Source organism: Schistocerca gregaria, chromosome 2 (assembly GCF_023897955.1).
Source record: "Schistocerca gregaria isolate iqSchGreg1 chromosome 2, iqSchGreg1.2, whole genome shotgun sequence".
NCBI classification, from domain to species: Eukaryota; Metazoa; Arthropoda; class Insecta; order Orthoptera; family Acrididae; genus Schistocerca; species Schistocerca gregaria.
This window is the reverse complement of record NC_064921.1, coordinates 526,259,540-526,272,950: the sequence shown is the minus strand read 5'-3', so window position 1 is coordinate 526,272,950 and position 13,411 is coordinate 526,259,540. Positions and strand designations below refer to the sequence as shown.

Sequence of the window (13,411 nt, the reverse complement as noted above, 5' to 3'; positions counted from 1 at the left end):
TGCTTTTGTTGATGTTCATCTTATATCCTCCCTTCAAGACACTCTCCATTCCGTTCAATTGCTCTTCCAAGTTCTTTGCTGTCTCTGACAGAATTACAATGTCATCGGCGAACCTCAAAGTTTTTATTTCTTCTCCATGGATTTTAATACCTACTCTGAATTTTTCTTTTGTTTCCTTTACTGCTTGCTCACCGGGGAGAGGCTGCAACCCTGTCTTACTCCCTTCCCAACCACTGCTTCCCTTTCATCCTCTCGACTCTTATAACTGCCATCTGGTTTCTGTACAAATTGTAAATAGCCTTTCGCTCCCTGTATTTTACCCCTGCCACCTTTAGAATTTGAAAGAGAGTATTCCAGTCAACATTGTCAAAAGCTTTCTCTAAGTCTACAAATGCTAGAAGTGTAGGTTTGCCTTTCCTTAATCTTTCTTCTAAGATAAGTCGTAGGGTCAGTATTGTCTCACGTGTTCCAACATTTCTACGGAATCCAAACTTATCTTCCCCAAGGTCGGCTTCTACTAGTTTTTCCATTCGTCTGTAAGGAATTCGAGTTAGTATTTTGCAGCTGTGGCTTATTAAACTGATTGTTTGGTAATTTTCACATCTGTCAACTCCTGCTTTCTTTGGGATTGGAATTATTATATTCTTCTTGAAGTCTGAGGGTATTTTGCCTGTTTTATACATCTTGCTCACCAGATGGTACAGTTTTGTCAGGACTGGCTCTCCTAAGACTGTCAGTAGTTTCAAATGGAATGTTGTCTACCCCGGGGGCCTTGTTTCAACTCCTCTTCCATTTCCATAATATTGTCCTGAAGTACATCGCCCTTGTATAGACCCTCTATGTACTCCTTCCACCATTCTGCTTTCCCTTCTTTGCTTAGAACTGGGTTTCCAAGTGAGCTCTTGATATTCATACAAGTGGTTCTCTTTTCTCCAAAGGTCTCTTTAATTTTCCTGTAGGCAGTATCTATCTTACCCCTAGTGAGATAAGCCTCTACATCCTTGCATTTGTCCTTTAGCCATCCCTGCTTAGCCATTTTGCACTTCCTGTCAATCTCATTTTTGAGACGTTTGTATTCCTTTTTGCCTGCTTCATTTACTGCATTTTTATATTTTCTCCTTTCATCAATTAAATTCAATATTTCTTATGTTACCCAAGGATTTCTACTAGCCCTCGTCTTTTTACCTACTTGATCCTCTGCTGCCTTCACTAGTTCATCCCTCAGAGCTACCCATTCTTCTTCTACTGTATTTCTTTCCCCCGTTCTTGTCAATTGTTCCATAATGCTCTCCCTGAAACTCTGTACAACCTCTGGTTCTTTCAGTTTATCCAGGTCCCATCTCCTTAAATTCCCACCTTTTTGCAGTTTCTTCAGTTTTAATCTACAGTTCATAACCAATAGATTGTGGTCAGAGTCCACATCTGCCCCTGGAAATGTCTTACAATTTAAAACCTGGTTCCTAAATCTCTGTCTTACCATTATATAATCTATCTGATACCTTTTAGTAACTCCAGGGTTCTTCCATGTATACAACCTCCTTTCATGATTCTGAAACCAAGTGTTAGCTATGATTAAGTTATGCTCTGTGCAAAATTCTACCAGGCGGCTTCCTCTTTCATTTCTTAGCCCCAATCCATATTCACCTACTACGTTTCATTCTCTCCCTTTTCCTACACTCGAATTCCAGTCACCCATGACTATTAAATTTTTGTCTCCCTTCACTACCTGAATAATTTCTTTTATTTCATCATACATTTCTTCAATTTCTTTATCATTTGCCGAGCTAGTTGGCATATAAACTTGTACTACTGTCGTAGGTATGGGCTTTGTATCTATCTTGGCCACAATAATGCGTTCACTGTGCTGTTTGTAGTAGCTTACCCGCATTCCTATTTTTCTATTCATTATTAAACCTACTCCTGCATTACCCCTATTTGATTTTGTGTTTATAACCCTGTAGTCACCTGACCAGAAGTCTTGTTCCTCCTGCCACCGAACTTCACTAATTCCCACTATATCTAACTTTAACCTATCCATTTCCCTTTTTAAATTTTCTAACCTACCTGCCCAATTAAGGGATCTGACATTCCACGCTCCGATCCGTAGAACACCAGTTTTCTTTCTCCTGATAACGGCATCTTCTTGAGTAGTCCCCGCCCGGAGATCTGAATGGGGGACTATTTTACCTCCGGAATATTTTACACAAGAGGACGCCATCATCATTTAATCATACAGTAAAGCTGCATGACCTCGGGAAAAATTACGGCTGTAGTTTCCCCTTGCTTTCAGCCGTTTGCAGTACCAGCACAGCAAGGCTGTTTTGGTTATTGTTACAAGGCCAGATCAGTCAATCATACAGACTGTTGCCCTTGCAACTAATGAAAAGGCTGCTGCCCCTCTTCAGGAACCACACATTTGTCTGGCCTCTCAACAGATACCCCTCCGTTGTGGTTGTACCTACGGTACGGCTACCTGTATCGCTGAGGCACGCAAGCCTCCCCACCAATGACAAGGTCCATGGTTCATGGGGGGTCAAGAATACATAATGAATGCATATAGCACCTGTTAAATATTCCTGACTAGTTCCTGCTAACAGATGAATCAGTGTGTAGTAGTTAGTAACATCAGGGACATAGAATGTTCAGATCAAACTGCTGACAAAAAGCTTGAAATTTAGAAATGTTATACCATGCAATTATTCTGTTAATCACAGCAGGTATGTTATTACCACTGTATTGAACCATTGTGATTTGAATGTACAGGATGCTAGAAAACTATTTACATCATTTCCTAGTTTGTGTTTCACATGTTGACTGATTAAGTACTTTTAATGTAGGTATTGGATTGAAAATGTTTGGTTAGTAATATCTGGTCATCTATTAGTACATGTTAATATTTGGTGGACCTCAACATCTCGAACTCTGCTGGGGATACTTTCAATGAAGTGCCTGATTGTCATATACGAATGGTAGCCCATTCTTCCTTAAGAACCAAATCCAGAGAAAGTAATGAAGTCGCATGCTGGGGTCTGGAGTGAAGTTTACATTCTAACTTGTTCATAGGCGTTCCACTGTGTTCAGGTCAGGACTCTGGGTGGGCTGTCCACAAACCATTGTCACATATATGCTGCTTTACGACAGAATGCTTTGCCATTCTGCTACAATCAGTCACTGTCTCTGAACTGTTCCTGTAATGCACATAGTACACAAAGCTGTAAAATGTGTTCATATCCTTCTGCACTTAGTGTTTTCTTGGGCGCAGTGGGAGAACCATGCCCCAACTGTTAAAAACACCCCCCTGCTATTACACCACCTCCTCTGTACTTCACTGTTTGCATTACACGGGGTGGCAGGTAATGTTTTCCAGGTATTCTCCAAACCAAAACCCTACCATAGGATTTCCACAGGTTATAGTGTGATTCATAAATCTACATCACACAATTCACCTCATCCATTGCCCAGTGGCATCGCTCTTGACACCAGCTCAAATGGGCTTAGTGTTCACTACAGGAATGTACGGCTTATGAGGAGCAACTCAATCATGATGCTCTATTCTTTTTAATTCATTATGCACAGTCATCGTGCTAGCTCGACTGATGGTAGCACTCAGAAGTGATTCCTTCTGATGATTACATGCTATTTTTTTTAATGTCTGCCAGTCTCCATCCATTGGTACATGAGGTCATCATGGTCTTGGTTTAAGTATGGTTGTTCCTTCAATTTCCTTTTCACACAATGTCCCTGATGGATTTGTTATTCAGCTGACATCCAATGAGCAGTCCACATTCTAAGTCTCTGAGCTGAGACTGTTATTGCTTCTCTACTGACACAACAATATTCCCTGCTCCTTTTATAAAGGCAATCTGCCTGTTGTGACATCTAGTGGTCAAACCCACATTACACAGAGATGTCCAAATACTTCTGATCAGATACTAAACATTCAAAACTAGTCACTGTTAACTTGAATGTGACCACAACTAAGGTAGAAAATTAAAGATGTAATAAGATACGTATTAAGTATTAGGAGAGACTTGCTTATACCACTGCATCAAATTTGCCCATATATGTTTCATAAAGAAGTCAATATGATACTAAATGATAAAACAAAAACCCCTTTGAAACAAAAAAGAGGGAAGATTAAGGTTTGAAATTGGGGTCATCAGAAGCATGTTACAACAACCAGGGAAGGAAATTGGTAATGTTCTTTGCAAAGGAACCATTGCAGTATCTGATGTAAGTAAACTATGTAAATGTGAATATGAGTGGCCAGGAATAGATTTTACCATATGCAAGCCTTATTCTTTAACCACATAATAGAATTTTACACAAGGAATGTAAGAAAAGTACCTGTGAAGAAAAAATGATTCTACTGATGAGGCCCTTGTATACTAAACAACATCAGACTCATTCGATGTTTAGTGAGATAGCACCCTTGTGGTTACATGTATATGGAAAATGTAATGGAACCACAACAAAAATTTTATAATTCTGGCAAATATCAAACAATAAAGTTACCATAAAGTTTAAAATCCTTAACTGGGAAATAAACCAACATCAATGGTGATATGCCCTCACCCTGTGTACCATTGTCATTAAATCTGCAATATAACCTAAGACTAAAGTGAGCTTCCAGGTGTTTAGCTGCATAGTTGTTTCCATTTCTGCACAATATTTCAATGACCGACCTGGCCATCTTCTTCAGGTGCCAAGAGTTTTGATATTATGTGTATTCAATGCCTGGACTCCAACCAGACTGTGAGGTATTGTTGGTCTCGTGCTCCTATTTATAGCCGAGTACGATTGCCAATGAGCACTGTGCCCTTTGATGCTCTTTTGTTTTGCAGATCATGCACTGATACTCCACAAACAAAAATTCCCCCCATGTTTCCCAACTCTGGTGGATGTGACGGTCAGTGAAATTTTAATGAACTGAGTGCCGCACACCAAGTGTGGACACAGTGGGCATTGGGAATTGAACTCAGCTATAAACAGCAGCACGAGACCAATAATTGCTCACAGACTGGTTGGAGTCCAGTCCAGTGAGTGCAAATAATAGCAAAATTCACAGCACCTGAAGAAGATGGCCAGATTAGTTGTCAAAATATTGAAAATGGAAAAAAAAACTTGGCTGAACACTCAGAAGCTCACTATTCATCACTCACACTGTGAAAACCTGAGAGGCGAGAAACCATTTCACATAATCTAAGATTAATGAGTATAATGTAGTTATTTAAAACTCGATGTCTATTTTATTAGTTTCCTAATACTAAATGCAGTGAATCTCCTCCACCTCCAGGACTTAACAAAACAGAAACTGAGGTCAATTGCATCACATTTAGCTATATTCATTATTGAATCAGACATATTCTTCACACTGAAACTTGCAACATTAATCACTATAAGAAATTCAATGCCAAGTAACCATGATAAACTATATAGACTGGTCATATGGCAGAAAGTGCACATCACAAGCAGATGGCTCATTGACTTCACGAAGTGGTTTTTGAGGTATTTACATTATTGTTTTTATATGAGAGAGAAATCATGTCACTACTATCATGTAGATCATCAAACAAGTCCAATCATTGTTTAATATTTTTCTTTTATTTATAATTTTCATTTTAATATTCTCTTGTATATTAGAGTACAATTCATTGTGGCCCACATGCTGGGTAGGACTGTCACTTCAGCAAAGGTTGTTTGCTCTTGTGGAAAGTGATCTGCTATGCACTACTACACACCCATTCTTGATAGCCAAAAGGGAGTATGAGAGAGAAATACCTTGTTAACTGCTAGCCGCCACATGGAGCTTCAGTTCCACGCTGGTTTCTCTCTCTCTCTCTCTCTCTCTCTCTCTCTCTCTCTCTCTCTCTCGCCCTGACTTTCAGCTAGCAATGTGATTCCTTTCCTACTTTGTGTCCTGACACTGAAATTAAAATCATCTTATGACCACCATGACTGGCTAACGACTTCACACACAATCTTGGGCGAGGTCATTTGCATTCTGAACAAGCTACAAAGCCTCTTTTTTGTTCATAATAATTTACGCCAAATAATGCTGTAACTTTTCCTTCTATAAATTAGCACCCACACAGATGATTTTTGCCTGTTTCCCACTATGGCAGTCTTGAATATTGCCATGACACTGATTATTCATTACTGAATTTCTTTTAGTAGAGCCAATCAGTTTCATTGCCACCCCAAAGGATGCCCTCACAATGCTTATCCTGACCAGGCCCCTCTGCACTTGCATGAACTTTTGTAGTAGTGAGATACTGGAACCTTAAATCTGCTCACCAGAAATGTTCTTGATAACCTCCCAAGTGCATGTAAGAAGAGGCACTTACTGAGCTGAAATTATTCACAGAGGAGTAAGTGTTAACACATGTTAAGATAATTTTGGGACATAAGAAGTACTAATTCCATGTGGAACAGTGGTGGCCAGTGTACAACAGAAACAGTACATGTTGATCAGTTTCAGATGGAAGAAATATAGTCTCAGAAAAAAACTGAGGACACATCATTGTGTTAGAAGACACAAAAAGCAATCCATAATGACAGAAGCTGAAGTAATTAATTAAAACTTGTGCCAAGGCTGGGACTTGAACCCAGGTCTCCTGCTTACCAGGCAGATGTGCTATCCACTACACCACCCTGGCATTGTGCCTAACATAGCTGAACATACTATCCTAGTCCAGTGCCCTCCCTAACACAAACTTTGATTCATGCCACAGCCCATCTTAATTTTACTGTCTTAAATCATCAGTATTGCTGAAGAAAATGTAATTCCAGTCCATGATGAATCAGAATACGTTGCCAAACACTGAAGCACTTGCAATCACATTGCCCACCAAAAATAAAATGTGAGAGAAATTAATGCATTTGTAGGAGCAGAACAGTAACCCTTTGTAGCCAGTGTTGGAGAAATCTGCATGGTTATTTGAAGAAAGGCAATATTTATCTGCCATGGACTCAACACAGCACAAAATGCTGACTGAGGATGCACACCTGAAACCTCAGAGGCTTTACTGAGTCCCCACACATGTGTAGCATACGATGGCAGTTAGATGCAGGAATAATTCAGTTTTCCTGTAGCTCGTGGGCATCAACTCTTTTTAGAGTATCAATGGAGAAAAATATTATTGCCTGCACTGATACACAAAAGGGAAATCGAGTTAGGACATCTGACACTTATACATTGTTCTGTGTCAATGAAATGCTCTACCACTTGGGTAAATGCAAGTACTTTACTACGTTAGATATGAGGTCACATTACTATCAGATACCCATAGCCCATCCAGGCTGTATGAATTCCTTGGAACAGTTTCCACACTAAAAACTGCACCTGCTACTTCTTAGTGGTTTAGAGCCTTGCCACTGAACCCTATTATTTATATGTTATACCTTGATGGCATCAGTGTCTTGTCTTGGTCAGTCGAGGAACATGTAGAATGGCTATGGAGAATACTGTCAAGTTTCACAATGTGGAAACCTGAGCTTAAAACTAAAGGAACGTCACTCCTTTGCAATGTGAAGTGCAATGCCTCGACCACATTATAAGTTCCATTATATGTTCTACAGGTGTTAAACCTGATCTACATCTCTCAAAAGCCATTGGTAACAGACCTACACTGAGGAGGAAATCTTTAATCGTTTCTAGGTCTTGCAAATCACTATTACATATTTGTGCAACATCACTTTAATTAAATTATTGAAAAAAGAACTACCTTTTCATTGGACCACTTAACATGACATGGACAAGCAGCAAATTATAGAAGTTTTGATAAAATTTCTTATCTGGACTTGCGAAAAACTGTTCATTGTGTCATGAGATTATATTGTAAGACATGAAACCTATTGGTTATGCTTGATAAAGCAGAAACTGAGAACAGCACTATTGAGAAGGAGCTGCTAGCTATGGTATAAAGTGTACTTTGAGTGCTACCTTTACGATAATCATTTCACGGTAGTCACTGACTAGTACAGCTTATAAATTTACTACTAAGGCTAATAAATTTAAAAGACCCAAGTTATATGACTGACACGACATAAGTGTGGTAAACAACTTCAAACTGTTGATGGGCTATTACAAAAGCCCATGTGTTTTGCAAGAGGACACTGTGCTTGAAGCTGAACTGGAAGAGGTACAGGAAAAAGAGGAAGAATGCAAACAAGTTGCGCCTTGCTGGAATTTGCATCCAAAGAAAATATTATAAATTGTAAAAGCCCACAATGAAACTAATTGGTTACACCATAAGTGCTTCAGTGATGAATAATCATGATAGCTGTCCAAAATGAGAAGCAGATAACAATCACATGAGTGGACACTAAATATTGGTGGAAAAGTTGACAGGATGACACTGAAGGTTATATCTACAACTGTATTCCTTGTGCATCCCACACACAACCTGAGACTCCCAGACCATATGAAATAGTAGCTTTAGACATCCTAGAACCATTTTCACAGAGACAGTAACAAAATACATATATATTATCAATCACTGTTCTCTTCTCACATTTCCTATTCTTGGACCCAGTTGCTGACATAACAGAAAAAAAAATTGTGGCAAAAGCATTCATTATGCATTTGGTTGTATCTTTTGGAAGTCCTAACAAGATACTAACAGATCCAAGGATAAATCTTCATTACTCAATCAAGTTTGTAAACGTTTTAGAATAAAGAACTAGAGGACAATATCTTTTCAACCTAAAGTGAATGGAAGGATTTAACTCACATACAGAACCATAACTAAAATGCTTTCCTAGTAATACAATAAATCCACAATGATTGGAATGGATATTTGCCATACATTATGTCTGCCTACAAGTCAAACCCAAGAGTCAACTGAACATGCCTCCTACAAGATTGTGTAAGGTCAGAAAATTAGTTCCCCATTCGAGGTAGAAAATTTACTGGTAGGTGAAGTCAAAATATTAGTATGGAGACTTAACACTACATGGAGAGAAGTGCAACAGAAATTGCTAAGCAAGTAAACAGGAGCAATAAAGATTTTGCTAATCCGTTGACAGCGTGACTGGGATCTACTGAGAAATCCTGCATTTAAAAATGAAAAAAAAAATGAAATTCTTCCCATCTTACGAGTCACCATACCATATTTCTCGACTCTTATCACCCATGAATGCTGAGTTACAACAATCCGATTGCAATGTGACCATACATTTCGAAAGGCTATAGCCATACTGCAGTCACCTGCCATCACCATCAGCTGTCAGTACCTACAAACTTACAAGAGATTAAGTGTCAAAAAAAAGTTTCTGCTTCAGGCATTCCATCAATAAGCTTTGTGCTCTCAGCACTCATATGAACTTTGATCAAGGGATAGCAGCTTTCCTTCAATCCATGTTTTGCTGAAATTATCACACTATTGTGGGCTCTGCAGCAGACAACCCACACCTGACATCAATTACAACTCCAATGGGATCACTGAGATGGACTGTGGATCAGTGGAAATATATCATCTGCTCAGATGAATCGTGTTTTTTGTTGTGGCAGATAATTGACTATGTTCAGATATGCCATCATCCAGGCGAATGACTGCTTGAAACATGGTGCACGGCGCGCACAGGCTGGTGGGGCCAGTATTATGCTATTGGGGACATTCACCTCGGCTTCTGTGGGATCTTTCGTAGCAATCAAAGGTGCCATGGCAACTGTGGACTACTTGGGACATTAATGTGGACTATCTGGATCACTTCATGGTCATTGTCTTCACTTATGGCAGTGGGATCTTCCAACAGGATAACTGTTGATGTCAAAATATTAGAATCATGATAAGGTAGTTTGAGGAGCATGACAGAAAACTAATGTTGATGTCTTGATCAACAAATTCACCTGATCTGACCCCAATGGTACCCATCTGGGATGTTATTGGGCACCAAGTCCTGGCACACAGTTACATGAAATGTGTGGCCTATGTACAGATATCTAGTGACACATATCTCCAGAAATCCAACAACAACTCATCAAATCCATGTCATGAAGAATAACTACTGAATTAAGTTCTGAAGTCCAACCAACACGCTATTAAGCAGTGTTCACAATGTTTTAGCTCACCACTGTAAATGGAGAAAAAGGATAGCTATGGTGAGCAACATTGTCATAATTTTGTAGAGGCCTGCTCTGAGACCCCTACTGTTGCTGGAATAAAAGGGTGTGGAGTGCAGTGGATCAGGCCAGTCAGTACGCTGGGTGCCAATAATACAACATTAGCAGAAAATGAACTTTTTACATTAAAGTTTACAATCAGTTCTTCTCTGTTGCAGTGCTCAGGACAGCAGCAGTGCATGCACTGTCTCAGAACGTGCTGCTGATGTCTCACTGATTCGGAGGATATCACCCGGCAGGCTGTGCTGACAACCAGTGTAGCTTGTACAGCAGGCATTGGTATCCAGGACAGTGACCACATTATTACCAGAGCACTCTCGTAGACTTTGAATTGGTCTGCTGGGGTAACCTCTCAGCAGCTCTGTACAGTATGGAGATGGACAATAGCATAGTCTGATGGCATGCCAAACACCATGAGTTTGTCTCAGGAACCAGGATGTAGAAATCTCCAAGTCTTCTCATCAGTTGACAGTGCACAGCAAATGAGTTCAGCAGACCACATGGGTAGCAGTCTTGAAGGCGGAAGTCATCTTGGCAATTGGTAGCAGCAAATCAGAGAGTTGGCCTCATAGATGGTCTCCTACGACATGAAGATGTCAAGGCTCAGTAGCCTGAGCATTTATTATTGCTCATCGAAGGGAATGACGTTATGCCTAGCCAGTGATGACAGATTATGGCCTACTTTTCCAGGCTCATCAGTTGTCTTTACCACCCCTTTATCTCGCAAGAATGGTTTTCAGGACTTCAGTTTGTTGCCTTTCCACCAGATCAGCAGGCCGATTGGTGTTTTTGTGAAACTTTTATTCTCTGTTGAAAAATCATGCTGCACTATTAGGGGAAAAAAAAAAAAAAAACAAAAACGTTGTCTTCTCCTCGTTCAGGTCATGTTACTAAGTTATACTTCTGGCTTCTCACTCGCACAAGGTGAGGCAATATCTTACAGGTTTGTTCTGCTGTTCACATTGTTTGCTTTCTACCATTTTGTAATTTTCACTGTGACACAGGGCACTGGACTGTTTTGCTTTGGATTGGTGCTGATTGTAGAGGACTTTGAGAAAATTTTACATCTGGACATAACGGATTTCTGCTATGTGACAATTTTCAAAATACATATGGAGCGAAACCCAGTATAAAATAAATATTTAACTTTGCATGTGATTTACATATCACTGCTCAATCTACTTCTGAGCACAATAGTAATATTGTGATGATTACTGAATAAACAGGTGTGTCTGATTCATGTAGGGTAGATTCTTTGCTAGTGTGAGTATGGGACCTATTCCCTTCTTATCTTTATTTCTACAATCAGAAATAAAAGCGCAGCATTAGTTATCTCAACCACTCACACTAACAAGATAATGGAGGCACATTGCACAAATTTTGCAGAGGAAAGATGTCAGTTTGTGCAAAGGAGGAAATACTTTCAACTATATCACTGTTCAACACCTCCAGGTCTCCCAGTCAATAGTGACATACAGTTATTTCTCTACCACAAATAATAAATTGATGAATACCGATAAGACTGATTCTTAAATAAATGATATTTTCTTTGAAAGAATAAATATTCTCAAAACATTGAACTGACTGTGGGATCAGACCATAGTATGAAAAAACTGAATTCTTTCAGAATTTTTTCAAAACCAAACATCATATACTAAATTATTTACTACTAAAAAGTTTTATTGAAAAGGGAAATCATTTTGCAACTGGTGTTACTGTACAAAACCTACTGAAGTGCAGTAGCTACCAGAAATCTGTTTGCCTATATGCTTCATAGATGTCACTACTGTGGGCTCAGATGTATTCTTCATTTACGTAAAAACCGTAATCTGATGAAAACAGATTAGGTAAAATACATGTAGCAGACTTTTAAATTTTGATAACTATTATAGAAACGCAAGGTGATAAAATAAAAGATGAGTACAGTTAACCATATAAAGCTATTAAAAGAAATTATATAAAGATAATACAGAGGGATCCAAAAAAATGTATCCACTGTTAAAAGTCCATAACCTGCAAACTAACTGATGGAGTTGTCTCATTTGTGGTGAAAGTGTAGCTTATAGTCCAACCCAAAGATATCACTGTAGGTGTTTGAAATGGTCACCATTAACACCCACACACAAACGATACCGCTGAACTGCAGCATGAACTACTGACTGAAACCTGTTCAGGTGGATATTTGCACATGAATGTACGATGGATTCTTGAAGTTCATCCAATGTGCATGGCTTTTGTCGATAAATGATGTCCTTTAGTGTTCCCCACAGGTGAAAGTCCAGAGGAGTTAGGTCTGGGGAACGTGGTGGATACTTCACAGCACCTCTATGGCCTATCCATCTTCCTGGTAGATTTTCGTTGAGATACGCCATAACACGATTTTGGTAGTGGGCTGGGGCACCATCTTGTTGAAAGTAAATTCTTCTATCTCCATACAAGTCTCAGATGGCACGTAAAATGGATGTCTGAAGCTTCTGAAGGTACATCTCATCGGTAACTGTGCTGTCAAAGAAGAATGGCCCAATCAAGCCCCAGTAAGACAACCCACACCACACATTTATTCCTGGCAAATTCACAGCTTTGTCTACATGGACGTCTGGATTTTCGGCGGCCCAGTAGATGCAATTGTGGCGATTTACTGTACCACTGAGTCTGAGCTGTGCCTCATCAGACCACACAATCATCTCTGCAAACTCTTCATCGTTGTGCACCATCTTAGTAAATCAGTCGCAATACTCCATTCTATGATCTGGGTTTGTCCTCGTTCATTGCGTGTGGCAATCATGGGATGTAGCACTTCCACTTTGCTGTCTTCAAAATTCACCAAACACTTGAGTGACTCACTCCCGTTTCATGGGCTCACTGTTTCACAGACTTCTGTGGTGAGCGAGTGAACTGTTGTAACACACGATGGCAGTTAGCTGGACTTGTTACTGTTACAGTTGTTCAGATTATTGTTTGTGTACATCTTTAACATATTTGTGTACATCTTTAACATAGCCTTCGGCTTCAAATTTGTCTCGAATGTGACGAATCATTAAATGTGTCGGTGGCTCTGTTTGATACTCATTTCGCCATTGATGTTGAACCTCATTAATGTTTTCGTACTTAAAATACCACTTCAAAACTGACTTCCTTTCATTGAATGTAAGCATTGCGCCAGCCATGTTTACTCGAGTTACTAGGTGCAACTAAGAACAAAACACTGACTATCTGGTGACTGTCATCTGCCAAAACAAAACAATGCAATATAACGCTTGTGTGGTGATTGTCGGAACTACAAAC

At 39.5% G+C, this 13,411-nt stretch overlaps 1 protein-coding gene and 1 non-coding gene across 2 annotated transcripts in view; both read right to left on the bottom strand.

The window, feature by feature from the left end:
• LOC126330326 (alpha-1,2-mannosyltransferase ALG9) overlaps nt 1-13,411 on the bottom strand; it is a 120,148-nt gene that overhangs the window by 35,559 nt on the left and 71,178 nt on the right. The window lies entirely within an intron of this gene.
• Trnat-ggu (transfer RNA threonine (anticodon GGU)) lies at nt 6,588-6,659 on the bottom strand. The gene has a single exon. It is a non-coding gene; the product is annotated as a tRNA-Thr (tRNA).